Consider the following 26138-nt stretch of genomic DNA (forward strand, 5'->3'; position numbering starts at 1 on the left):
GGTTCAAGAAGGGTTTTGAAGAACAAAAGCAAAAATACTTCTTAAAATGCTGAAGGGGTTTTGGTATTTGGGGTTTTCAAGAAATTTCAAACCTAAACCATGAAAAAATTGAAAGGCAATCGGAAAAGGGGAAATTTTACCATTTGAACCGGGATCTTCGGACCGCTGAATTTTTTGCCAAACCAACAATGGAAACTCCCAATTCCTTTGCAAATGCTTGGGTTTGCCGTAAAAATTTTTATAACCTAAAATCAAATTCCAAAGGAAATTTTACTGTTCTTTTTGGTACTAAAATTTACCTAAAAGAATTTCCCCGGTTCCTGTGGGAAATTAAAGCTAAAGAAAAAAAGGTCTTAAAATTTAGGACTTGAATCATTGGGTTTATTTTAGAAGCTAAGGGTTTTTTTTGAAAAAGTGTTTGGAAAAATCCTTTCCACGAGCTGCAAAGCCCAAGTTCTTAATTTCAGTGAGGAATTTTTTAAAACCTTTAAAAGAATCAGGGGCCATGGAAAAATTTTTAAGTTTCCTCCGCTCTTTACCCCAAGTAGCGGAAGATCCTGCAACAAGTGCAGCACTGAACACTCTAAAGAAAAACTCAGGTTAATTAATTGTCAAATTTTCCGGTTCTATTAAATTTACAGTTTCTCCTTTGGCAAACTTCAGGAACCAAATTTTAATTAGGAGAACCAAAACATGACCTCAGTTCCCATATGCGTATGGTGCTAGAGAATTTTGGAAAAATTTGGGTTTTTCCCACCTCCAAAAGAATCAAAAAGCAAAACGAGGGCCTTTTGAACCCCCGGCGAAATTTTTTGAAATGCGGGGATTTTTTTCCTAGCATTTAAGGCGCAAATTGTTGTTTGTTCCAAAAATACTCAAAAATCAACTTCCAAGGGAAAACTTAATTTTTTAAAAAATTAAATGAAAAATGCGAAAATCAATTAATTCCAAATTGGGAAGGCATTGAAGAAACATTTCAATAACGCATGAAATAAATCTTAGGATCCTTGAAACTCATTGAGGTTTTTTCCACCAAATCTGAAGGGGAATTCTTAAACGGGTAGAATTCTTCCAATAATTTTTGGGAAAACCGGGGGTGCATTCTCTCAACCTTCCTTGAAAAGTGAATTTGTTTTATTTACACCTGAAAAATTCAGTTCCAAATGGAAATTCTTACGCTTCCTTTTTTTTAAAGCTTTTTCCCTTTTAAGGAAAAAGTCCAGGTTTCAATGTAAGTCGGAAACAGCTGAAGCCAAAAAAAAACCAAAGTTATTACTCTGTTTATTTTAAAGGGTTAATTTTGTTGTCGGTATTTAATGTTTTTCAGCAAGTTTTTACGACAGAGAAAATTTTAAAAAAACAATATGCACGTACTGGTTGAACCACGGCAACGAGGCAAAGGACATAATGCTTATCGGATCTTTTCAACACCCTAGTAACATCTGGAATGGTAGAATTTTAAATTTAATATTCAAACCCCAATTGAATCGAAACAAAAAAAACGGGCTTCTCGGGAGAACGCTTGCATCCAAGGAAATTTGCCAATGCCGAAAATCCGGGCCACTTTGGGAGGTTTTTTAAATAGGAAAAGATTTTCCCCTATTACGCAAATAAATTTCACGAAAATTTTTTTCGAAGAAGTTTTTCTAAAGCAAATCAGTTTTTCAAGTTTAGAAGCCAAGTGAATTTTATTCCTGAAATTGTTTTTTTCACCAAAATTAAAGTTTTTAAAAACCTCAAACAAAAACTTTAAATGCCCCACGGTTCTAAAAGGGAAGAATTTAGCAACGCAAAAAAACAAATTTTTGATTTCCCCTTTGAAAAAACTATCAGAAAGGTTTTTTATGCCCAAAGAATATCTAAAGAAGTAGTCTTTTTCTTTAAGCTGGTTTGGAATTGACAAAGTTCCTCCGCCCGCATAAACCCCAAACTCAAAGGGAAGGAATTTGGGTATTTAATTACATAAATTGTTCCAAACTAGAAATAAGCTTCCGGTTGGAAGAAAAACCAAAAACATTTACAACCAAAAAAATGATCCCACCTGTTTTCATTGAAAAGGGGGCTAGAACTTCCCAAAGGTTGGCAAAAAAGTAATTTTCAGAATTAAAGTTTTTGTTTAACACGGGAAAAAAATTTTCAAAAATTCTTTAGTTTTGGTCACAAGAAAAAATTTTTTTCTCGAAAGCAAAAAATCCTTTTTTAAGCAGCAAGGAGTTTTAGGGATTTAAAGAAACCGTTAAAAAACGTCAGAAAGTTAAAGGGGGTTTTTGTTCCAGGGGTTTTTTTTTTCCCTTTTTTAAACAAACCCCTTTTTTAGAATTGGGGCATTTAAAAAAAAAAAAAACCCAATTTTTGTTTCCCCCCCCCCAAAAAAGAAAAAATTTTAAAAAATAAAACCTCCACCAAAAATTTTTTCCCCCAAAAAAGGGTTTTAAAAAAAGGGGCAACCCCCAAAAAAATTTTTTTTTTTCGTTTTTGGGGGCCCCAATTTCATTTTGGTTTCAAAACAAAAAATTTCAAAAAATTTTAAAAAAATAACTTTCCGACCAAAACTATTTTTTTTTTCGCAAAGTGCTTAAAATTTTTAAAAGGGGAAAATTTTTCCCCTTAAACGGAGGTTAAATTAAGCAAAGAAAATTTAATAAAATGAAAAAATTTAGGTCCTTGAAATTTGGGGGTTTTTTGCCCCCAAACAAGGGCCCTTTTTAAAGGGTTAAAATTTTTTCCCCCCCGAAAAGGGAAGGGCCTTAACCCCAAAAAAAGTTTTTTTTTCACCTGTTTATTCCCAAAATTTTTGTTTTTTTTTTGGGAAGGGGATTCTTTTAAAAGATACCACTTTTCTGGAAAGGGGAGGTTTTAAGGAGGGAAGAAAAAACAACAAAAAACATATTTCGTTCGTTCCCTTCTTAAAACTTAAGGGGTGGGCGGGTTTTGGGGGTTTTTTGAACTTTTTCTAACTGAACCAAAAATTTCGTAAGAAGCAAAAAAAATAAAGGGTTTGGGGAAAAAAGCCCCCGGAAAATTTTATTTTATTCCCCATTTCGCCAACTCAAATGCGAAAAATTTTAAAGGTTGGCTTAACAAAACAAAAACCTTTTAAAGAATCGCCGGGGAAAAGGGTTTGGGTTTTGACTCGGAAAAGGAAATTAACAAAAACCAAAAGCGGGGGGGGCTGCATTCTCTCAATCCTTCAGTTGAAAAGTGAATTTGTTTTATTTACACCTGACAAAAATTCAGTTCTAAATGGAAATTCTTTACTGCTTCCTTTCCTGGCCGCATACGAAAAGCTTTACTTCTTTCAAGAAATGATCACCAGCTGTTCCCTAATTGCTGAAAGTGCGGAAGCAGCTGAAGGAGCGGCAAGAAGAAGAAAACAACAACAATAGATATATATCAGTTCGTTTCCATGTCTTAAATGGCTTAATGGTTGTGTTGGTCAGGTATTTTAGGGTGTTTAGTGTCAGCAAGTTCTCTTTTCTACCGACATGCAAGCCAAAATATTTCTGTAAGAAGCAGTGCAGATATTGGCACGTACTGGTGAAAGGAACGCCGACGGCAGCGGGATGAACATTGATCAGTTGCTGTATCTCGCATCCATTGCTCAGCCTAATCATCAAGTAGACTGGAACGTACGCGGAATGGTTAGCATTGGAAACTATCTCTAAAACGTAACTGAAACACTCTCAGATATGAATCGCAAACGAAGAAAGTAAGACGGGCTTGTCCGGGATTTGAACCCGGGACCTCACGCACAAGCGCGAGAATCATACCCCTAGACCAACAAGCCAACATCGACATGTGGGGGGCCTGACCGGCAGTGTTTTAAAACTTAAGGTTCGTACGGATGTTTTACCTCTGGAATTGGACCGCTGAAAGTAGAAATCAATTATCCCATCAGAGAATTGTCTTCCTTTGTGTGAAGCTTTACACTGCTTTCAGCAAAATCGCCAAAGTTTTCCTTCAAGTTCTAGGCAGCAGCGCAAGAAGAACAGATGAAGCTATTTTCAATCATTCCAGGTAAGGAATCGCTTTGTGCCGCTTTCACCAAGGAAAAGCGGTTCTTTAGGAAGAACCCTACCAGGAAAGGCAGCAATGGGAAGAGGAGCTCCTTTAAGGTTGTCGCTTTTGAACGGGTGCGTTTTCTTCTCAGCTGCATCTGGTAGCGAGATGGGAGCAACGTCTTTCTTAAGCCATTCAGAAGCTTCATGGGGGGATTCCCACCATTTCCGGAAGAGGCAAACTGCAAAGGATCAAGCAAAGACGGGCTTGTCCGGGATTTGAACCCGGGACCTCTCGCACCCTAAGCGAGAATCATACCCTAGACCAACAAGCCAGCACATGTGGAACACTTTTAATGTCCCACTTAGGGTTTGGAATTTTAATTCTCATCACCCATTTCAAGAGTTCATTTTTCATGGCTTTACAGGATACACTTGAAGACAACGGTTGCCTACAATCTGCGTGTTGAGTGGCGCAATGATTCCCGTTGGGTTAAGGCCAATTTGGGTAGTGGAAGCGCAAAACAGAGGCAAACTATTATAGGTCGACAACCGCTTTGCATGTCGCTCAGACTTTGCCCGGTAATGCAAAGAACGCAACCGAGTTGAAGCACTAGGACAAGAGTTAACGTGGGTAAATGAAGGAGGGCTTGTCCGGGATTTGAACCCGGGACCTCTCGCACCCAAAGCGAGAATCATACCCCTAGACCAACAAGCCGGCTGAGCGCGGCTTTGGCATTCTCCTAGGCAGTATGGCTGCTATTGCCGCAAGATTTGCATTGTGTGTTTCAAAGCAAAATTTCTCAAGGAATGCACTTCTAAAGAAATCAAGGGCTTCTCAGAGGCGCAAGGAACTTTGGATTCTTTTGTTTCTGACATACGTGACAATTAAATGTTCTGAAAACTGTAGAAAATCAATTCCACATTCCAAACGCTGGCAGAGTTGCGAAATTCAGCGCAAAGAAACATTTCACACTAACGCATAAAATCAATCTTCAGCGGATCCTTGAAACTCATTGAGGTTTATTTCCAGCCCAAATCTGAAGGGGTACTCTTCTGAAACGGCGTTAGAATTCCTTTCGTCTTAACCGAAGCTTTAAAGCAAATGCCCGGAAGGCTGCATTCTCTCAATCCTTCAGTTGAAAAGTGAATTTGTTTTATTTACACCTGACAAAAATTCAGTTCTAAATGGAAATTCTTTACTGCTTCCTTTCCTGGCCGCATACGAAAAGCTTTACTTCTTTCAAGAAATGATCACCAGCTGTTTCCTAATTGCTGAAAGTGCGGAAGCAGCTGAAGGAGCGGCAAGAAGAAGAAAACAACAACAATAGATATATATCAGTTCGTTTCCATGTCTTAAATGGCTTAATGGTTGTGTTGGTCAGGTATTTTAGGGTGTTTAGTGTCAGCAAGTTCTCTTTTCTACCGACATGCAAGCCAAAATATTTCTGTAAGAAGCAGTGCAGATATTGGCACGCACTGGTGAAAGGAACGCCGACGGCAGCGGGATGAACATTGATCAGTTGCTGTATCTCGTTCCATTGCTCTGCCTAATCATCAAGTAGACTGGAACGGTACGTGGAATGGTTAGCATTGGAAACTATCTCTAAAACGTAACTGAAACACTCTCAGATATGAATCGCAAACTAAGAAAGTAAGACGGGCTTGTCCGGGATTTGAACCCGGGACCTCACGCACCCGAAGCGAGAATCATACCCCTAGACCAACAAGCCAACATCGAGCTGCGGGGGGCCTGACCGGAGTGTTTTAAAACTTAAGGTTCAGACGGATGTTTTACCTCTGGAATTGGACCGCTGAAAGTAAAATCAATTATCCATCAGAGAATTGTCTTCCTTTGTGTGAAGCTTTACACTGCTTTCAGCAAAATCGCCAAAGTTTTCCTTCAAGTTCTAGGCAGCAGCGCAAGAAGAACAGATGAAGCTATTTTCAATCATTCCAGGTAAGGAATCGCTTTTGTGCCGTTTCACCAAGGAAAAGCGGTTCTTTAGGAAGAACCCTACCAGGAAAGGCAGCAATGGGAAGAGGAGCTCCTTTAAGGTTGTCGCTTTTGAACGGGTGCGTTTTCTTCTCAGCTGCATCTGGTAAGCGAGACGTGGGAGCAACGTCTTTCTTAAGCCATTCAGAAGCTTCATGGGGGGATTCCCACCATTTCCGGAAGAGGCAAACTGCAAAGGATCAAGCAAAGACGGGCTTGTCCGGGATTTGAACCCGGGACCTCTCGCACCCTAAGCGAGAATCATACCCCTAGACCAACAAGCCAGCACATGTGGAACACTTTTAATGTCCCACTTAGGGTTTGGAATTTTAATTCTCATCACCCATTTCAAGAGTTCATTTTTCATGGCTTTACAGGATACACTTGAAGACAACGGTTGCCTACAATCTGCGTGTTGAGTGGCGCAATGATTCCCGTTGGGTTAAGGCCAATTTGGGTAGTGGAAGCGCAAAACAGAGGCAAACTATTATAGGTCGACAACCGCTTTTGCATGTCGCTCAGACTTTGCCCGTAATGCAAAGAACGCAACCGAGTTGAAGCACTAGGACAAGAGTTAACGTGGGTAAATGAAGGAGGGCTTGTCCGGGATTTGAACCCGGGACCTCTCGCACCCAAAGCGAGAATCATACCCCTAGACCAACAAGCCGGCTGAGCGCGCGCCTTCTTGGCATTCTCCTAGGCAGTATGGCTGCTATTGCCGCAAGATTTGCATTGTGTGTTTCAAAGCAAAATTTCTCGAAGGAATGTACTTCTAAAGAAATCAAGGGCTTCTCAGAGGCGCAAGGAACTTTGGATTCTTTTTGTTTCTGACATACGTGACAATTAAATGTTCTGAAAACTGCAGAAAATCAATTCCACATTCCAAATGCTGGCAGAGTTGCGAAATTAAGCGCAAAGAAACATTTCAGACTAACGCATGAAATAAATCTTAGCGGATCCTTGAAACTCATTGAGGTTTATTTCCAGCCCAAATCTGAAGGGGTACTCTTCTGAAACGGCGTTAGAATTCCTTTCGTCTTAACCGAAGCTTTAAGGCAAAACCCGAAGGCTGCATTCTCTCAATCCTTCAGTTGAAAAGTGAATTTGTTTTATTTACACCTGACAAAAATTCAGTTCCAAATGGAAATTCTTTACTGCTTCCTTTCCTGGCCGCATACTAAAAGCTTTACTTCTTTCAAGAAATGATCACCAGCTGTTTCCTCATTGCTGAAAGTGCGGAAGCAGCTGACGGAGCGCCAGAAGAAGCAAACAACAACAACAGGTATATATCAGTTCGTTTCCATGTCTTAAATGGCTTAATGGTTGTGTTGGTCAGGTATTTTAGGGTGTTTAGGGTCAGCAAGTTCTCTTTTCTACCGACATGCAAGCCAAAATATTTCTGTAAGAAGCAGTGCAGATATTGACACGCACTGGTGAAAGAAACGCGACGGCAACGGGATGAACATTTATCAGTTGCTGTATCTCGTTCCATTGCTTTGCCTAATCATCAAGTAGACTGGAACGATACGTGGAATGGTTAGCATTGGAAACTATCTCTAAAACGTAACTTAAACACTCTCAGATATGAATCGCAAACGAAGCAAGTAAGACGGGCTTGTCCGGGATTTGAACCGGGACCTCTCGCACCCAAAGCGAGAATCATACCCCTAGACCAACAAGCCGGCTGAGCGCGCTTTTGGCATTCTCCTAGGCAGTATGGCTGCTATTGCCGCAAGATTTGCATTGTGTGTTTCAAAGCAAAATTTCTCGAAGGAATGCACTTCTAAAGAAATCAAGGGCTTCTCAGAGGCGCAAGGAACTTTGGGTTCTTTTGTTTCTGACATACGTGACAATTAAATGTTCTGAAAACTGCAGAAAATCAATTCCACATTCCAAATGCTGGCAGAGTTTGAAATTAAGCGCAAAGAAACATTTCAGACTAACGCATGAAATAAATCTTAGCGGATCCTTGAAACTCATTGAGGTTTATTTCCAGCCCAAATCTGAAGGGGTACTCTTCTGAAACGGCGTTAGAATTCCTTTCGTCTTAACCGAAGCTTTAAGGCAAAAACCCGGAAGGCTGCATTCTCTCAATCCTTCAGTTGAAAAGTGAATTTGTTTTATTTACACCTGACAAAAATTCAGTTCCAAATGGAAATTCTTTACTGCTTCCTTTCCTGGCCGCATACGAAAAGCTTTACTTCTTTCAAGAAATGATCACCAGCTGTTTCCTCATTGCTGAAAGTGCGGAAGCAGCTGACGGAGCGCCAGAAGAAGCAAACAACAACAACAGGTATATATCAGTTCGTTTCCATGTCTTAAATGGCTTAATGGTTGTGTTGGTCAGGTATTTTAGGGTGTTTAGGGTCAGCAAGTTCTCTTTTCTACCGACATGCAAGCCAAAATATTTCTGTAAGAAGCAGTGCAGATATTGACACGCACTGGTGAAAGAAACGCTGACGGCAACGGGATGAACATTTATCAGTTGCTGTATCTCGTTCCATTGCTTTGCCTAATCATCAAGTAGACTGGAACGATACGTGGAATGGTTATCATTGGAAACTATCTCTAAAACGTAACTTAAACACTCTCAGATATGAATCGCAAACGAAGCAAGTAAGACGGGCTTGTCCGGGATTTGAACCCAGGACCTCTCGCACCCAAAGCGAGAATCATACCCCTAGACCAACAAGCCGGCTGAGCGCGCGCCTTTTGGCATTCTCCTAGGCAGTATGGCTGCTATTGCCGCAAGATTTGCATTGTGTGTTTCTAAGCAAAATTTTCGAAGGAATGCACTTCTAAAGAAATCAAGGGCTTCTCAGAGGCGCAAGGAACTTTGGATTCTTTTGTTTCTGACATACGTGACAATTAAATGTTCTGAAAACTGTAGAAAATCAATTCCACATTCCAAACGCTGGCAGAGTTGCGAAATTAAGCGCAAAGAAACATTTCACACTAACGCATAAAATCAATCTTCACGGATCCTTGAAACTCATTGAGGTTTATTTCCAGCCCAAATCTGAAGGGGTACTCTTCTGAAACGGCGTTAGAATTCCTTTCGTCTTAACCGAAGCTTTAAAGCAAATGCCCGGAAGGCTGCATTCTCTCAATCCTTCAGTTGAAAAGTGAATTTGTTTTATTTACACCTGACAAAAATTCAGTTCCAAATGGAAATTCTTTACTGCTTCCTTTCCTGGCCGCATACGAAAAGCTTTACTTCTTTCAAGAAATGATCACCAGCTGTTTCCTCATTGCTGAAAGTGCGGAAGCAGCTGAAGGAGCGGCAGAAGAAGCAAACAACAACAACAGATATATATCAGTTCGTTTCCATGTCTTAAATGGCTTAATGGTTGTGTTGGTCAGGTATTTTAGGGTGTTTAGTGTCAGCAAGTTCTCTTTTCTACCGACATGCAAGCCAAAATATTTCTGTAAGAAGCAGTGCAGATATTGGCACGTACTGGTGAAAGGAACGCCGACGGCAGCGGGATGAACATTGATCAGTTGCTGTATCTCGTTCCATTGCTCTGCCTAATCATCAAGTAGACTGGAACGGTACGTGGAATGGTTAGCATTGGAAACTATCTCTAAAACGTAACTGAAACACTCTCAGATATGAATCGCAAACGAAGAAAGTAAGACGGGCTTGTCCGGGATTTGAACCCAGGACCTCACGCACCCGAAGCGAGAATCATACCCATAGACCAACAAGCCAACATCGAGCTGCGGGGGGCCTGACCGGCAGTGTTTTAAAACTTAAGGTTCGTACGGATGTTTTACCTCTGGAATTGGACCCCTGAAAGTAGAAATCAATTATCCCATCAGAGAATTGTCTTCCTTTGTGTGAAGCTTTACACTGCTTTCAGCAAAATCGCCAAAGTTTTCCTTCAAGTTCTAGGCAGCAGCGGCAAGAAGAACAGATGAAGCTATTTTCAATCATTCCAGGTAAGGAATCGTTTTGTGCCGTTTCACCAAGGAAAAGCGGTTCTTTAGGAAGAACCCTACCAGGAAAGGCAGCAATGGGAAGAGGAGCTCCTTTAAGGTTGTCGCTTTTGAACGGGTGCGTTTTCTTCTCAGCTGCATCTGGTAAGCGAGACGTGGGAGCAACGTCTTTCTTAAGCCATTCAGAAGCTTCATGGGGGGATTCCCACCATTTCCGGAAGAGGCAAACTGCAAAGGATCAAGCAAAGACGGGCTTGTCCGGGATTTGAACCCGGGACCTCTCGCACCCTAAGCGAGAATCATACCCCTAGACCAACAAGCCAGCACATGTGGAACACTTTTAATGTCCCACTTAGGGTTTGGAATTTTAATTCTCATCACCCATTTCAAGAGTTCATTTTTCATGGCTTTACAGGATACACTTGAAGACAACGGTTGCCTACAATCTGCGTGTTGAGTGGCGCAATGATTCCCGTTGGGTTAAGGCCAATTTGGGTAGTGGAAGCGCAAAACAGAGGCAAACTATTATAGGTCGACAACCGTTTTGCATGTCGCTCAGACTTTGCCCGGTAATGCAAAGAACGCAACCGAGTTGAAGCACTAGGACAAGAGTTAACGTGGGTAAATGAAGGAGGGCTTGTCCGGGATTTGAACCCGGGACCTCTCGCACCCAAAGCGAGAATCATACCCCTAGACCAACAAGCCGGCTGAGCGCGCCTTTTTGGCATTCTCCTAGGCAGTATGGCTGCTATTGCCGCAAGATTTGCATTGTGTGTTTCAAAGCAAAATTTCTCGAAGGAATGTACTTCTAAAGAAATCAAGGGCTTCTCAGAGGCGCAAGGAACTTTGGATTCTTTTTGTTTCTGACATACGTGACAATTAAATGTTCTGAAAACTGCAGAAAATCAATTCCACATTCCAAATGCTGGCAGAGTTGCGAAATTAAGCGCAAAGAAACATTTCAGACTAACGCATGAAATAAATCTTAGCGGATCCTTGAAACTCATTGAGGTTTATTTCCAGCCCAAATCTGAAGGGGTACTCTTCTGAAACGGCGTTAGAATTCCTTTCGTCTTAACCGAAGCTTTAAAGCAAAACCGGAAGGCTGCATTCTCTCAATCCTTCAGTTGAAAAGTGAATTTGTTTTATTTACACCTGACAAAAATTCAGTTCCAAATGGAAATTCTTTACTGCTTCCTTTCCTGGCCGCATACGAAAAGCTTTACTTCTTTCAAGAAATGATCACCAGCTGTTTCCTCATTGCTGAAAGTGCGGAAGCAGCTGACGGAGCGGCCAGAAGAAGCAAACAACAACAACAGGTATATATCAGTTCGTTTCCATGTCTTAAATGGCTTAATGGTTGTGTTGGTCAGGTATTTTAGGGTGTTTAGTGTCAGCAAGTTCTCTTTTCTACCGACATGCAAGCCAAAATATTTCTGTAAGAAGCAGTGCAGATATTGGCACGTACTGGTGAAAGGAACGCCGACGGCAGCGGGATGAACATTGATCAGTTGCTGTATCTCGCTCCATTGCTCTGCCTAATCATCAAGTAGACTGGAACGGTACGTGGAATGGTTAGCATTGGAAACTATCTCTAAAACGTAACTGAAACACTCTCAGATATGAATCGCAAACGAAGAAAGTAAGACGGGCTTGTCCGGGATTTGAACCCGGGACCTCACGCACCCGAAGCGAGAATCATACCCCTAGACCAACAAGCCAACATCGAGCTGGGGGGGCCTGACCGGCAGTGTTTTAAAACTTAAGGTTCGTACGGATGTTTTACCTCTGGAATTGGACCGCTGAAAGTAGAAATCAATTATTCCATCAGAGAATTGTCTTCCTTTGTGTGAAGCTTTACACTGCTTTCAGCAAAAATCGCCAAAGTTTTCCTTCAAGTTCTAGGCAGCAGCGGCAAGAAGAACAGATGAAGCTATTTTCAATCATTCCAGGTAAGGAATCGTTTTGTGCCGCTTTCACCAAGGAAAAGCGGTTCTTTAGGAAGAACCCTACCAGGAAAGGCAGCAATGGGAAGAGGAGCTCCTTTAAGGTTGTCGCTTTTGAACGGGTGCGTTTTCTTCTCAGCTGCATCTGGTAAGTAGACGGGAGCAACGTCTTTCTTAAGCCATTCAGAAGCTTCATGGGGGGATTCCCACCATTTCCGGAAGAGGCAAACTGCAAAGGATCAAGCAAAGACGGGCTTGTCCGGGATTTGAACCCGGGACCTCTCGCACCCTAAGCGAGAATCATACCCCTAGACCAACAAGCCAGCACATGTGGAACACTTTTAATGTCCCACTTAGGGTTTGGAATTTTAATTCTCATCACCCATTTCAAGAGTTCATTTTTCATGGCTTTACAGGATACACTTGAAGACAACGGTTGCCTACAATCTGCGTGTTGAGTGGCGCAATGATTCCCGTTGGGTTAAGGCCAATTTGGGTAGTGGAAGCGCAAAACAGAGGCAAACTATTATAGGTCGACAACCGTTTTGCATGTCGCTCAGACTTTGCCCGTAATGCAAAGAACGCAACCGAAGTTGAAGCACTAGGACAAGAGTTAACGTGGGTAAATGAAGGAGGGCTTGTCCGGGATTTGAACCGGGACCTCTCGCACCCAAAGCGAGAATCATACCCTAGACCAACAAGCCGGCTGAGCGCGCCTTCTTGGCATTCTCCTAGGCAGTATGGCTGCTATTGCCGCAAGATTTGCATTGTGTGTTTCAAAGCAAAATTTCTCGAAGGAATGTACTTCTAAAGAAATCAAGGGCTTCTCAGAGGCGCAAGGAACTTTGGATTCTTTTTGTTTCTGACATACGTGACAATTAAATGTTCTGAAAACTGCAGAAAATCAATTCCACATTCCAAATGCTGGCAGAGTTGCGAAATTAAGCGCAAAGAAACATTTCAGACTAACGCATGAAATAAATCTTAGCGGATCCTTGAAACTCATTGAGGTTTATTTCCAGCCCAAATCTGAAGGGGTACTCTTCTGAAACGGCGTTAGAATTCCTTTCGCCTTAACCGAAGCTTTAAGGCAAAAGCCCGTAAGGCTGCATTCTCTCAATCCTTCAGTTGAAAAGTGAATTTGTTTTATTTACACCTGACAAAAATTCAGTTCCAAATGGAAATTCTTTACTGCTTCCTTTCCTGGCCGCATACGAAAAGCTTTACTTCTTTCAAGAATGATCACCAGCTGTTTCCTCATTGCTGAAAGTGCGGAAGCAGCTGACGGAGCGGCCAGAAGAAGCAAACAACAACAACAGGTATATATCAGTTCGTTTCCATGTCTTAAATGGCTTAATGGTTGTGTTGGTCAGGTATTTTAGGGTGTTTAGGGTCAGCAAGTTCTCTTTTCTACCGACATGCAAGCCAAAATATTTCTGTAAGAAGCAGTGCAGATATTGACACGTACTGGTGAAAGAAACGCTGACGGCAACGGGATGAACATTTATCAGTTGCTGTATCTCGTTCCATTGCTTTGCCTAATCATCAAGTAGACTGGAACGATACGTGGAATGGTTATCATTGGAAACTATCTCTAAAACGTAACTTAAACACTCTCAGATATGAATCGCAAACGAAGCAAGTAAGACGGGCTTGTCCGGGATTTGAACCCGGGACCTCTCGCACCCAAAGCGAGAATCATACCCTAGACCAACAAGCCGGCTGAGCGAGCTTTTGGCATTCTCATAGGCAGTATGGCTGCTATTGCCGCAAGATTTGCATTGTGTGTTTCAAAGCAAAATTTTCGAAGGAATGCACTTCTAAAGAAATCAAGGGCTTCTCAGAGGCGCAAGGAACTTTGGATTCTTTTTGTTTCTGACATACGTGACAATTAAATGTTCTGAAAACTGCAGAAAATCAATTCCACATTCCAAATGCTGGCAGAGTTGCGAAATTAAGCGCAAAGAAACATTTCAGACTAACGCATGAAATAAATCTTAGCGGATCCTTGAAACTCATTGAGGTTTATTTCCAGCCCAAATCTGAAGGGGTACTCTTCTGAAACGGCGTTAGAATTCCTTTCGTCTTAACCGAAGCTTTAAGGCAAAAACCCGGAAGGCTGCATTCTCTCAATCCTTCAGTTGAAAAGTGAATTTGTTTTATTTACACCTGACAAAAATTCAGTTCCAAATGGAAATTCTTTACTGCTTCCTTTCCTGGCCGCATACGAAAAGCTTTACTTCTTTCAAGAAATGATCACCAGCTGTTTCCTCATTGCTGAAAGTGCGGAAGCAGCTGACGGAGCGGCCAGAAGAAGCAAACAACAACAACAGGTATATATCAGTTCGTTTCCATGTCTTAAATGGCTTAATGGTTGTGTTGGTCAGGTATTTTAGGGTGTTTAGGGTCAGCAAGTTCTCTTTTCTACCGACATGCAAGCCAAAATATTTCTGTAAGAAGCAGTGCAGATATTGACACGTACTGGTGAAAGAAACGCGACGGCAACGGGATGAACATTTATCAGTTGCTGTATCTCGTTCCATTGCTTTGCCTAATCATCAAGTAGACTGGAACGATACGTGGAATGGTTATCATTGGAAACTATCTCTAAAACGTAACTTAAACACTCTCAGATATGAATCGCAAACGAAGCAAGTAAGACGGGCTTGTCCGGGATTTGAACCCGGGACCTCTCGCACCCAAAGCGAGAATCATACCCCTAGACCAACAAGCCGGCTGAGCGCGCGCTTTTTGGCATTCTCCTAGGCAGTATGGCTGCTATTGCCGCAAGATTTGCATTGTGTGTTTCAAAGCAAAATTTCTCGAAGGAATGCACTTCTAAAGAAATCAAGGGCTTCTCAGAGGCGCAAGGAACTTTGGGTTCTTTTTGTTTCTGACATACGTGACAATTAAATGTTCTGAAAACTGTAGAAAATCAATTCCACATTCCAAACGCTGGCAGAGTTGCGAAATTCAGCGCAAAGAAACATTTCACACTAACGCATAAAATCAATCTTCACGGATCCTTGAAACTCATTGAGGTTTATTTCCAGCCCAAATCTGAAGGGGTACTCTTCTGAAACGGCGTTAGAATTCCTTTCGTCTTAACCGAAGCTTTAAAGCAAATGCCCGGAAGGCTGCATTCTCTCAATCCTTCAGTTGAAAAGTGAATTTGTTTTATTTACACCTGACAAAAATTCAGTTCTAAATGGAAATTCTTTACTGCTTCCTTTCCTGGCCGCATACGAAAAGCTTTACTTCTTTCAAGAAATGATCACCAGCTGTTCCTAATTGCTGAAAGTGCGGAAGCAGCTGAAGGAGCGCAAGAAGAAGAAAACAACAACAATAGATATATATCAGTTCGTTTCCATGTCTTAAATGGCTTAATGGTTGTGTTGGTCAGGTATTTTAGGGTGTTTAGTGTCAGCAAGTTCTCTTTTCTACCGACATGCAAGCCAAAATATTTCTGTAAGAAGCAGTGCAGATATTGGCACGTACTGGTGAAAGGAACGCCGACGGCAGCGGGATGAACATTGATCAGTTGCTGTATCTCGTTCCATTGCTCTGCCTAATCATCAAGTAGACTGGAACGGTACGTGGAATGGTTAGCATTGGAAACTATCTCTAAAACGTAACTGAAACACTCTCAGATATGAATCGCAAACGAAGAAAGTAAGACGGGCTTGTCCGGGATTTGAACCCGGGACCTCACGCACCCGAAGCGAGAATCATACCCCTAGACCAACAAGCCAACATCGAGCTGCGGGGCCTGACCGCAGTGTTTTAAAACTTAAGGTTCGACGGATGTTTTACCTCTGGAATTGGACCGCTGAAAGTAGAAATCAATTATCCCATCAGAGAATTGTCTTCCTTTGTGTGAAGCTTTACACTGCTTTCAGCAAAAATCGCCAAAGTTTTCCTTCAAGTTCTAGGCAGCAGCGGCAAGAAGAACAGATGAAGCTATTTTCAATCATTCCAGGTAAGGAATCGTTTTGTGCCGTTTCACCAAGGAAAAGCGGTTCTTTAGGAAGAACCCTACCAGGAAAGGCAGCAATGGGAAGAGGAGCTCCTTTAAGGTTGTCGCTTTTGAACGGGTGCGTTTTCTTCTCAGCTGCATCTGGTAAGCAGACGGGAGCAACGTCTTTCTTAAGCCATTCAGAAGCTTCATGGGGGGATTCCCACCATTTCCGGAAGAGGCAAACTGCAAAGGATCAAGCAAAGACGGGCTTGTCCGGGATTTGAACCCGGGACCTCTCGCACCCTAAGCGAGAATCATACCCCTAGACCAACAAGCCAGCACATGTGGAACACTTTTAATGTCCCACTTAGGGTTTGGAATTTTAATTCTCATCACCCATTTCAAGAGTTCATTTTTCATGGCTTTACAGGATACACTTGAAGACAACGGTTGCCTACAATCTGCGTGTTGAGTGGCGCAATGATTCCCGTTGGGTTAAGGCCAATTTGGGTAGTGGAAGCGCAAAACAGAGGCAAACTATTATAGGTCGACAACCGCTTTGCATGTCGCTCAGACTTTGCCCGGTAATGCAAAGAACGCAACCGAGTTGAAGCACTAGGACAAGAGTTAACGTGGGTAAATGAAGGAGGGCTTGTCCGGGATTTGAACCCGGGACCTCTCGCACCCAAAGCGAGAATCATACCCCTAGACCAACAAGCCGGCTGAGCGCGCGCCTTCTTGGCATTCTCCTAGGCAGTATGGCTGCTATTGCCGCAAGATTTGCATTGTGTGTTTCAAAGCAAAATTTCTCGAAGGAATGTACTTCTAAAGAAATCAAGGGCTTCTCAGAGGCGCAAGGAACTTTGGATTCTTTTGTTTCTGACATACGTGACAATTAAATGTTCTGAAAACTGCAGAAAATCAATTCCACATTCCAAATGCTGGCAGAGTTGCGAAATTAAGCGCAAAGAAACATTTCAGACTAACGCATGAAATAAATCTTAGCGGATCCTTGAAACTCATTGAGGTTTATTTCCAGCCCAAATCTGAAGGGGTACTCTTCTGAAACGGCGTTAGAATTCCTTTCGTCTTAACCGAAGCTTTAAGGCAAAAACCCGAAGGCTGCATTCTCTCAATCCTTCAGTTGAAAAGTGAATTTGTTTTATTTACACCTGACAAAAATTCAGTTCCAAATGGAAATTCTTTACTGCTTCCTTTCCTGGCCGCATACGAAAAGCTTTACTTTCAAGAAATGATCACCAGCTGTTTCCTCATTGCTGAAAGTGCGGAAGCAGCTGACGGAGCGGCCAGAAGAAGCAAACAACAACAACAGATATATATCAGTTCGTTTCCATGTCTTAAATGGCTTAATGGTTGTGTTGGTCAGGTATTTTAGGGTGTTTAGTGTCAGCAAGTTCTCTTTTCTACCGACATGCAAGCCAAAATATTTCTGTAAGAAGCAGTGCAGATATTGGCACGTACTGGTGAAAGGAACGCCGACGGCAGCGGGATGAACATTGATCAGTTGCTGTATCTCGTTCCATTGCTCTGCCTAATCATCAAGTAGACTGGAACGGTACGTGGAATGGTTAGCATTGGAAACTATCTCTAAAACGTAACTGAAACACTCTCAGATATGAATCGCAAACGAAGAAAGTAAGACGGGCTTGTCCGGGATTTGAACCCGGGACCTCTCGCACCCGAGCGAGAATCATACCCCTAGACCAACAAGCCAACATCGAAGCTGTGGGGCCTGACCGCAGTGTTTTAAAACTTAAGGTTCAGACGGATGTTTTACCTCTGGAATTGGACCGCTGAAAGTAGAAATCAATTATCCCATCAGAGAATTGTCTTCCTTTGTGTGAAGCTTTACACTGCTTTCAGCAAAATCGCCAAAGTTTTCCTTCAAGTTCTAGGCAGCAGCGGCAAGAAGAACAGATGAAGCTATTTTCAATCATTCCAGGTAAGGAATCGCTTTGTGCCGTTTCACCAAGGAAAAGCGGTTCTTTAGGAAGAACCCTACCAGGAAAGGCAGCAATGGGAAGAGGAGCTCCTTTAAGGTTGTCGCTTTTGAACGGGTGCGTTTTCTTCTCAGCTGCATCTGGTAAGCGAGACGGGAGCAACGCCTTTCTTAAGCCATTCAGAAGCTTCATGGGGGGATTCCCACCATTTCCGGAAGAGGCAAACTGCAAAGGATCAAGCAAAGACGGGCTTGTCCGGGATTTGAACCCGGGACCTCTCGCACCCTAAGCGAGAATCATACCCCTAGACCAACAAGCCAGCACATGTGGAACACTTTTAATGTCCCACTTAGGGTTTGGAATTTTAATTCTCATCACCCATTTCAAGAGTTCATTTTTCATGGCTTTACAGGATACACTTGAAGACAACGGTTGCCTACAATCTGCGTGTTGAGTGGCGCAATGATTCCCGTTGGGTTAAGGCCAATTTGGGTAGTGGAAGCGCAAAACAGAGGCAAACTATTATAGGTCGACAACCGCTTTGCATGTCGCTCAGACTTTGCCCGTAATGCAAAGAACGCAACCGAGTTGAAGCACTAGGACAAGAGTTAACGTGGGTAAATGAAGGAGGGCTTGTCCGGGATTTGAACCCGGGACCTCTCGCACCCAAAGCGAGAATCATACCCTAGACCAACAAGCCGGCTGAGCGCGCGCTTCTTGGCATTCTCCTAGGCAGTATGGCTGCTATTGCCGCAAGATTTGCATTGTGTGTTTCAAAGCAAAATTTCTCAAGGAATGTACTTCTAAAGAAATCAAGGGCTTCTCAGAGGCGCAAGGAACTTTGGATTTTTTGTTTCTGACATACGTGACAATTAAATGTTCTGAAAACTGCAGAAAATCAATTCCACATTCCAAATGCTGGCAGAGTTGCGAAATTAAGCGCAAAGAAACATTTCAGACTAACGCATGAAATAAATCTTAGCGGATCCTTGAAACTCATTGAGGTTTATTTCCAGCCCAAATCTGAAGGGGTACTCTTCTGAAACGGCGTTAGAATTCCTTTCGCCTTAACCGAAGCTTTAAGGCAAAACCCGAAGGCTGCATTCTCTCAATCCTTCAGTTGAAAAGTGAATTTGTTTTATTTACACCTGACAAAAATTCAGTTCCAAATGGAAATTTTTACTGCTTCCTTTCCTGGCCGCATACGAAAAGCTTTACTTCTTTCAAGAATGATCACCAGCTGTTTCCTCATTGCTGAAAGTGCGGAAGCAGCTGACGGAGCGGCCAGAAGAAGCAAACAACAACAACAGGTATATATCAGTTCGTTTCCATGTCTTAAATGGCTTAATGGTTGTGTTGGTCAGGTATTTTAGGGTGTTTAGGGTCAGCAAGTTCTCTTTTCTACCGACATGCAAGCCAAAATATTTCTGTAAGAAGCAGTGCAGATATTGACACGTACTGGTGAAAGAAACGCTGACGGCAACGGGATGAACATTTATCAGTTGCTGTATCTCGTTCCATTGCTTTGCCTAATCATCAAGTAGACTGGAACGATACGTGGAATGGTTAGCATTGGAAACTATCTCTAAAACGTAACTTAAACACTCTCAGATATGAATCGCAAACGAAGCAAGTAAGACGGGCTTGTCCGGGATTTGAACCGGGACCTCTCGCACCCAAAGCGAGAATCATACCCTAGACCAACAAGCCGGCTGAGCGCGCGCTTTTTTGGCATTCTCCTAGGCAGTTTGGCTGCTATTGCCGCAAGATTTGCATTGTGTGTTTCTAAGCAAAATTTTCGAGGAATGCACTTCTAAAGAAATCAAGGGCTTCTCAGAGGCGCAAGGAACTTTGGATTCTTTTGTTTCTGACATACGTGACAATTAAATGTTCTGAAAACTGCAGAAAATCAATTCCACATTCCAAATGCTGGCAGAGTTGCGAAATTCAGCGCAAAGAAACATTTCAGACTAACGCATGAAATAAATCTTAGCGGATCCTTGAAACTCATTGAGGTTTATTTCCAGCCCAAATCTGAAGGGGTACTCTTCTGAAACGGCGTTAGAATTCCTTTCGTCTTAACGAAGCTTTAAAGCAAATGCCCGGAAGGCTGCATTCTCTCAATCCTTCAGTTGAAAAGTGAATTTGTTTTATTTACACCTGACAAAAATTCAGTTCCAAATGGAAATTCTTTACTGCTTCCTTTCCTGGCCGCATACTAAAAGCTTTACTTCTTTCAAGAATGATCACCAGCTGTTTCCTCATTGCTGAAAGTGCGGAAGCAGCTGAAGGAGCGGCAAGAAGAAGAAAACAACAACAATAGATATATATCAGTTCGTTTCCATGTCTTAAATGGCTTAATGGTTGTGTTGGTCAGGTATTTTAGGGTGTTTAGTGTCAGCAAGTTCTCTTTTCTACCGACATGCAAGCCAAAATATTTCTGTAAGAAGCAGTGCAGATATTGGCACGTACTGGTGAAAGGAACGCCGACGGCAGCGGGATGAACATTGATCAGTTGCTGTATCTCGTTCCATTGCTCTGCCTAATCATCAAGTAGACTGGAACGATACGCGGAATGGTTAGCATTGGAAACTATCTCTAAAACGTAACTGAAACACTCTCAGATATGAATCGCAAACGAAGAAAGTAAGACGGGCTTGTCCGGGATTTGAACCCGGGACCTCTCGCACCCGAAGCGAGAATCATACCCCTAGACCAACAAGCCAACATCAAGCTGCGGGCCTGACCGGCAGTGTTTTAAAACTTAAGGTTCGTACGGATGTTTTACCTCTGGAATTGGACCGCTGAAAGTAGAAATCAATTATCCCATCAGAGAATTGTCTTCCTTTGTGTGAAGCTTTACACTGCTTTCAGCAAAATCGCCAAAGTTTTCCTTCAAGTTCTAGGCAGCAGCGGCAAGAAGAACAGATGAAGCTATTTTCAATCATTCCAGGTAAGGAATCGCTTTGTGCCGCTTTCACCAAGGAAAAGCGGTTCTTTAGGAAGAACCCTACCAGGAAAGGCAGCAATGGGAAGAGGAGCTCCTTTAAGGTTGTCGCTTTGAACGGGTGCGCTTTCTTCTCAGCTGCATCTGGTAAGCGAGACGGGAGCAACGCCTTTCTTAAGCCATTCAGAAGCTTCATGGGGGGATTCCCACCATTTCCGGAAGAGGCAAACTGCAAAGGATCAAGCAAAGACGGGCTTGTCCGGGATTTGAACCCGGGACCTCTCGCACCCTAAGCGAGAATCATACCCCTAGACCAACAAGCCAGCACATGTGGAACACTTTTAATGTCCCACTTAGGGTTTGGAATTTTAATTCTCATCACCCATTTCAAGAGTTCATTTTTCATGGCTTTACAGGATACACTTGAAGACAACGGTTGCCTACAATCTGCGTGGGGCTTGTCCGGGATTTGAACCCGGGACCTCTCGCACCCAAAGCGAGAATCATACCCTAGACCAACAAGCCGGCTGAGCGCGCTTTTGGCATTCTCCTAGGCAGTATGGCTGCTATTGCCGCAAGATTTGCATTGTGTGTTTCAAAGCAAAATTTCTCGAAGGAATGTACTTCTAAAGAAATCAAGGGCTTCTCAGAGGCGCAAGGAACTTTGGATTCTTTTTGTTTCTGACATACGTGACAATTAAATGTTCTGAAAACTGCAGAAAATCAATTCCACATTCCAAATGCTGGCAGAGTTGCGAAATTAAGCGCAAAGAAACATTTCAGACTAACGCATGAAATAAATCTTAGCGGATCCTTGAAACTCATTGAGGTTTATTTCCAGCCCAAATCTGAAGGGGTACTCTTCTGAAACGGCGTTAGAATTCCTTTCGTCTTAACCGAAGCTTTAAGGCAAAAACCCGGAAGGCTGCATTCTCTCAATCCTTCAGTTGAAAAGTGAATTTGTTTTATTTACACCTGACAAAAATTCAGTTCCAAATGGAAATTCTTTACTGCTTCCTTTCCTGGCCGCATACGAAAAGCTTTACTTCTTTCAAGAAATGATCACCAGCTGTTTCCTCATTGCTGAAAGTGCGGAAGCAGCTGACGGAGCCGCCAGAAGAAGCAAACAACAACAACAGGTATATATCAGTTCGTTTCCATGTCTTAAATGGCTTAATGGTTGTGTTGGTCAGGTATTTTAGGGTGTTTAGGGTCAGCAAGTTCTCTTTTCTACCGACATGCAAGCCAAAATATTTCTGTAAGAAGCAGTGCAGATATTGACACGTACTGGTGAAAGAAACGCCGACGTCAACGGGATGAACATTTATCAGTTGCTGTATCTCGTTCCATTGCTTTGCCTAATCATCAAGTAGACTGGAACGATACGTGGAATGGTTAGCATTGGAAACTATCTCTAAAACGTAACTTAAACACTCTCAGATATGAATCGCAAACGAAGCAAGTAAGACGGGCTTGTCCGGGATTTGAACCGGACCTCTCGCACCCAAAGCGAGAATCATACCCCTAGACCAACAAGCCGGCTGAGCGCGCGCCTTTTGGCATTCTCCTAGGCAGTATGGCTGCTATTGCCGCAAGATTTGCATTGTGTGTTTCAAAGCAAAATTTCTCGAAGGAATGTACTTCTAAAGAAATCAAGGGCTTCTCAGAGGCGCAAGGAACTTTGGATTCTTTTGTTTCTGACATACGTGACAATTAAATGTTCTGAAAACTGCAGAAAATCAATTCCACATTCCAAATGCTGGCAGAGTTGCGAAATTAAGCGCAAAGAAACATTTCAGACTAACGCATGAAATAAATCTTAGCGGATCCTTGAAACTCATTGAGGTTTATTTCCAGCCCAAATCTGAAGGGGTACTCTTCTGAAACGGCGTTAGAATTCCTTTCGTCTTAACCGAAGCTTTAAGGCAAAAACCCGGAAGGCTGCATTCTCTCAATCCTTCAGTTGAAAAGTGAATTTGTTTTATTTACACCTGACAAAAATTCAGTTCCAAATGGAAATTCTTTACTGCTTCCTTTCCTGGCCGCATACGAAAAGCTTTACTTCTTTCAAGAAATGATCACCAGCTGTTTCCTCATTGCTGAAAGTGCGGAAGCAGCTGACGGAGCGCCAGAAGAAGCAAACAACAACAACAGGTATATATCAGTTCGTTTCCATGTCTTAAATGGCTTAATGGTTGTGTTGGTCAGGTATTTTAGGGTGTTTAGGGTCAGCAAGTTCTCTTTTCTACCGACATGCAAGCCAAAATATTTCTGTAAGAAGCAGTGCAGATATTGACACGTACTGGTGAAAGAAACGCGACGCAACGGGATGAACATTTATCAGTTGCTGTATCTCGTTCCATTGCTTTGCCTAATCATCAAGTAGACTGGAACGATACGTGGAATGGTTAGCATTGGAAACTATCTCTAAAACGTAACTTAAACACTCTCAGATATGAATCGCAAACGAAGCAAGTAAGACGGGCTTGTCCGGGATTTGAACCGGGACCTCTCGCACCCAAAGCGAGAATCATACCCCTAGACCAACAAGCCGGCTGAGCGCTTTTTGGCATTCTCCTAGGCAGTATGGCTGCTATTGCCGCAAGATTTGCATTGTGTGTTTCAAAGCAAAATTTCTCGAAGGAATGTACTTCTAAAGAAATCAAGGGCTTCTCAGAGGCGCAAGGAACTTTGGATTCTTTTGTTTCTGACATACGTGACAATTAAATGTTCTGAAAACTGCAGAAAATCAATTCCACATTCCAAATGCTGGCAGAGTTGCGAAATTAAGCGCAAAGAAACATTTCAGACTAACGCATGAAATAAATCTTAGCGGATCCTTGAAACTCATTGAGGTTTATTTCCAGCCCAAATCTGAAGGGGTACTCTTCTGAAACGGCGTTAGAATTCCTTTCGTCTTAACCGAAGCTTTAAGGCAAAACCGGAAGGCTGCATTCTCTCAATCCTTCAGTTGAAAAGTGAATTTGTTTTATTTACACCTGACAAAAATTCAGTTCCAAATGGAAATTCTTTACTGCTTCCTTTCCTGGCCGCATACGAAAAGCTTTACTTCTTTCAAGAAATGATCACCAGCTGTTTCCTCATTGCTGAAAGTGCGGAAGCAGCTGACGGAGCGCCAGAAGAAGCAAACAACAACAACAGGTATATATCAGTTCGTTTCCATGTCTTAAATGGCTTAATGGTTGTGTTGGTCAGGTATTTTAGGGTGTTTAGGGTCAGCAAGTTCTCTTTTCTACCGACATGCAAGCCAAAATATTTCTGTAAGAAGCAGTGCAGATATTGACACGTACTGGTGAAAGAAACGCGAACGGCAACGGGATGAACATTTATCAGTTGCTGTATCTCGTTCCATTGCTTTGCCTAATCATCAAGTAGACTGGAACGATACGTGGAATGGTTAGCATTGGAAACTATCTCTAAAACGTAACTTAAACACTCTCAGATATGAATCGCAAACGAAGCAAGTAAGACGGGCTTGTCCGGGATTTGAACCCGGGACCTCTCGCACCCAAAGCGAGAATCATACCCCTAGACCAACAAGCCGGCTGAGCGCGCCCCTTTTGGCATTCTCCTAGGCAGTATGGCTGCTATTGCAGCAAGATTTGCATTGTGTGTTTCAAAGCAAAATTTCTCGAAGGAATGTACTTCTAAAGAAATCAAGGGCTTCTCAGAGGCGCAAGGAACTTTGGATTCTTTTGTTTCTGACATACGTGACAATTAAATGTTCTGAAAACTGCAGAAAATCAATTCCACATTCCAAATGCTGGCAGAGTTGCGAAATTAAGCGCAAAGAAACATTTCAGACTAACGCATGAAATAAATCTTAGCGGATCCTTGAAACTCATTGAGGTTTATTTCCAGCCCAAATCTGAAGGGGTACTCTTCTGAAACGGCGTTAGAATTCCTTTCGTCTTAACCGAAGCTTTAAGGCAAAAACCCGGAAGGCTGCATTCTCTCAATCCTTCAGTTGAAAAGTGAATTTGTTTTATTTACACCTGACAAAAATTCAGTTCCAAATGGAAATTCTTTACTGCTTCCTTTCCTGGCCGCATACGAAAAGCTTTACTTCTTTCAAGAAATGATCACCAGCTGTTTCCTCATTGCTGAAAGTGCGGAAGCAGCTGACGGAGCGCCAGAAGAAGCAAACAACAACAACAGGTATATATCAGTTCGTTTCCATGTCTTAAATGGCTTAATGGTTGTGTTGGTCAGGTATTTTAGGGTGTTTAGGGTCAGCAAGTTCTCTTTTCTACCGACATGCAAGCCAAAATATTTCTGTAAGAAGCAGTGCAGATATTGACACGTACTGGTGAAAGAAACGCCGACGTCAACGGGATGAACATTTATCAGTTGCTGTATCTCGTTCCATTGCTTTGCCTAATCATCAAGTAGACTGGAACGATACGTGGAATGGTTAGCATTGGAAACTATCTCTAAAACGTAACTTAAACACTCTCAGATATGAATCGCAAACGAAGCAAGTAAGACGGGCTTGTCCGGGATTTGAACCGGGACCTCTCGCACCCAAAGCGAGAATCATACCCTAGACCAACAAGCCGGCTGAGCGCGCTTTTGGCATTCTCCTAGGCAGTATGGCTGCTATTGCCGCAAGATTTGCATTGTGTGTTTCAAAGCAAAATTTCTCGAAGGAATGTACTTCTAAAGAAATCAAGGGCTTCTCAGAGGCGCAAGGAACTTTGGATTCTTTTGTTTCTGACATACGTGACAATTAAATGTTCTGAAAACTGCAGAAAATCAATTCCACATTCCAAATGCTGGCAGAGTTGCGAAATTAAGCGCAAAGAAACATTTCAGACTAACGCATGAAATAAATCTTAGCGGATCCTTGAAACTCATTGAGGTTTATTTCCAGCCCAAATCTGAAGGGGTACTCTTCTGAAACGGCGTTAGAATTCCTTTCGTCTTAACCGAAGCTTTAAGGCAAATGACCGGAAGGCTGCATTCTCTCAATCCTTCAGTTGAAAAGTGAATTTGTTTTATTTACACCTGACAAAAATTCAGTTCCAAATGGAAATTCTTTACTGCTTCCTTTCCTGGCCGCATACGAAAAGCTTTACTTCTTTCAAGAAATGATCACCAGCTGTTTCCTCATTGCTGAAAGTGCGGAAGCAGCTGACGGAGCGCCAGAAGAAGCAAACAACAACAACAGGTATATATCAGTTCGTTTCCATGTCTTAAATGGCTTAATGGTTGTGTTGGTCAGGTATTTTAGGGTGTTTAGGGTCAGCAAGTTCTCTTTTCTACCGACATGCAAGCCAAAATATTTCTGTAAGAAGCAGTGCAGATATTGACACGTACTGGTGAAAGAAACGCCGACGTCAACGGGATGAACATTTATCAGTTGCTGTATC

General features: G+C 42.4%; 23 non-coding genes across 23 annotated transcripts; all 23 read right to left on the minus strand.

Annotated features, from left to right (window-relative positions):
• Nucleotides 1-4262: 4262 nt before the first annotated feature.
• On the minus strand, nucleotides 4263-4333 carry trnap-agg. The gene has a single exon. It is a non-coding gene; the product is annotated as a tRNA-Pro (tRNA).
• A 311-nt stretch (nucleotides 4334-4644) lies between these two features.
• trnap-ugg lies at nucleotides 4645-4716 on the minus strand. The gene has a single exon. It is a non-coding gene; the product is annotated as a tRNA-Pro (tRNA).
• A 943-nt stretch (nucleotides 4717-5659) lies between these two features.
• trnap-cgg lies at nucleotides 5660-5731 on the minus strand. The gene has a single exon. It is a non-coding gene; the product is annotated as a tRNA-Pro (tRNA).
• Nucleotides 5732-6206: 475 nt separating this feature from the next.
• Nucleotides 6207-6278, minus strand: trnap-agg. The gene has a single exon. It is a non-coding gene; the product is annotated as a tRNA-Pro (tRNA).
• A 311-nt stretch (nucleotides 6279-6589) lies between these two features.
• trnap-ugg lies at nucleotides 6590-6661 on the minus strand. The gene has a single exon. It is a non-coding gene; the product is annotated as a tRNA-Pro (tRNA).
• A 944-nt stretch (nucleotides 6662-7605) lies between these two features.
• On the minus strand, nucleotides 7606-7676 carry trnap-ugg. The gene has a single exon. It is a non-coding gene; the product is annotated as a tRNA-Pro (tRNA).
• A 941-nt stretch (nucleotides 7677-8617) lies between these two features.
• trnap-ugg lies at nucleotides 8618-8689 on the minus strand. Its single transcript has one exon. It is a non-coding gene; the product is annotated as a tRNA-Pro (tRNA).
• A 1494-nt stretch (nucleotides 8690-10183) lies between these two features.
• On the minus strand, nucleotides 10184-10255 carry trnap-agg. The gene has a single exon. It is a non-coding gene; the product is annotated as a tRNA-Pro (tRNA).
• Nucleotides 10256-10566: 311 nt separating this feature from the next.
• On the minus strand, nucleotides 10567-10638 carry trnap-ugg. The gene has a single exon. It is a non-coding gene; the product is annotated as a tRNA-Pro (tRNA).
• Nucleotides 10639-11582: 944 nt separating this feature from the next.
• trnap-cgg lies at nucleotides 11583-11654 on the minus strand. Its single transcript has one exon. It is a non-coding gene; the product is annotated as a tRNA-Pro (tRNA).
• Nucleotides 11655-12130: 476 nt separating this feature from the next.
• Nucleotides 12131-12202, minus strand: trnap-agg. Its single transcript has one exon. It is a non-coding gene; the product is annotated as a tRNA-Pro (tRNA).
• A 1326-nt stretch (nucleotides 12203-13528) lies between these two features.
• On the minus strand, nucleotides 13529-13599 carry trnap-ugg. The gene has a single exon. It is a non-coding gene; the product is annotated as a tRNA-Pro (tRNA).
• A 942-nt stretch (nucleotides 13600-14541) lies between these two features.
• On the minus strand, nucleotides 14542-14613 carry trnap-ugg. The gene has a single exon. It is a non-coding gene; the product is annotated as a tRNA-Pro (tRNA).
• A 945-nt stretch (nucleotides 14614-15558) lies between these two features.
• trnap-cgg lies at nucleotides 15559-15630 on the minus strand. Its single transcript has one exon. It is a non-coding gene; the product is annotated as a tRNA-Pro (tRNA).
• Nucleotides 15631-16102: 472 nt separating this feature from the next.
• On the minus strand, nucleotides 16103-16174 carry trnap-agg. Its single transcript has one exon. It is a non-coding gene; the product is annotated as a tRNA-Pro (tRNA).
• A 311-nt stretch (nucleotides 16175-16485) lies between these two features.
• trnap-ugg lies at nucleotides 16486-16557 on the minus strand. The gene has a single exon. It is a non-coding gene; the product is annotated as a tRNA-Pro (tRNA).
• A 1488-nt stretch (nucleotides 16558-18045) lies between these two features.
• Nucleotides 18046-18117, minus strand: trnap-agg. The gene has a single exon. It is a non-coding gene; the product is annotated as a tRNA-Pro (tRNA).
• A 310-nt stretch (nucleotides 18118-18427) lies between these two features.
• On the minus strand, nucleotides 18428-18498 carry trnap-ugg. The gene has a single exon. It is a non-coding gene; the product is annotated as a tRNA-Pro (tRNA).
• Nucleotides 18499-20451: 1953 nt separating this feature from the next.
• On the minus strand, nucleotides 20452-20523 carry trnap-cgg. Its single transcript has one exon. It is a non-coding gene; the product is annotated as a tRNA-Pro (tRNA).
• Nucleotides 20524-20996: 473 nt separating this feature from the next.
• Nucleotides 20997-21068, minus strand: trnap-agg. The gene has a single exon. It is a non-coding gene; the product is annotated as a tRNA-Pro (tRNA).
• A 131-nt stretch (nucleotides 21069-21199) lies between these two features.
• Nucleotides 21200-21270, minus strand: trnap-ugg. Its single transcript has one exon. It is a non-coding gene; the product is annotated as a tRNA-Pro (tRNA).
• Nucleotides 21271-23227: 1957 nt separating this feature from the next.
• Nucleotides 23228-23298, minus strand: trnap-ugg. The gene has a single exon. It is a non-coding gene; the product is annotated as a tRNA-Pro (tRNA).
• A 939-nt stretch (nucleotides 23299-24237) lies between these two features.
• trnap-ugg lies at nucleotides 24238-24309 on the minus strand. The gene has a single exon. It is a non-coding gene; the product is annotated as a tRNA-Pro (tRNA).
• Between the last annotated feature and the right edge of the window lie 1829 nt (nucleotides 24310-26138).

This window comes from Polypterus senegalus, unplaced genomic scaffold (genome assembly GCF_016835505.1).
Source record: "Polypterus senegalus isolate Bchr_013 unplaced genomic scaffold, ASM1683550v1 scaffold_5880, whole genome shotgun sequence".
Taxonomy (NCBI): Eukaryota; Metazoa; Chordata; class Cladistia; order Polypteriformes; family Polypteridae; genus Polypterus; species Polypterus senegalus.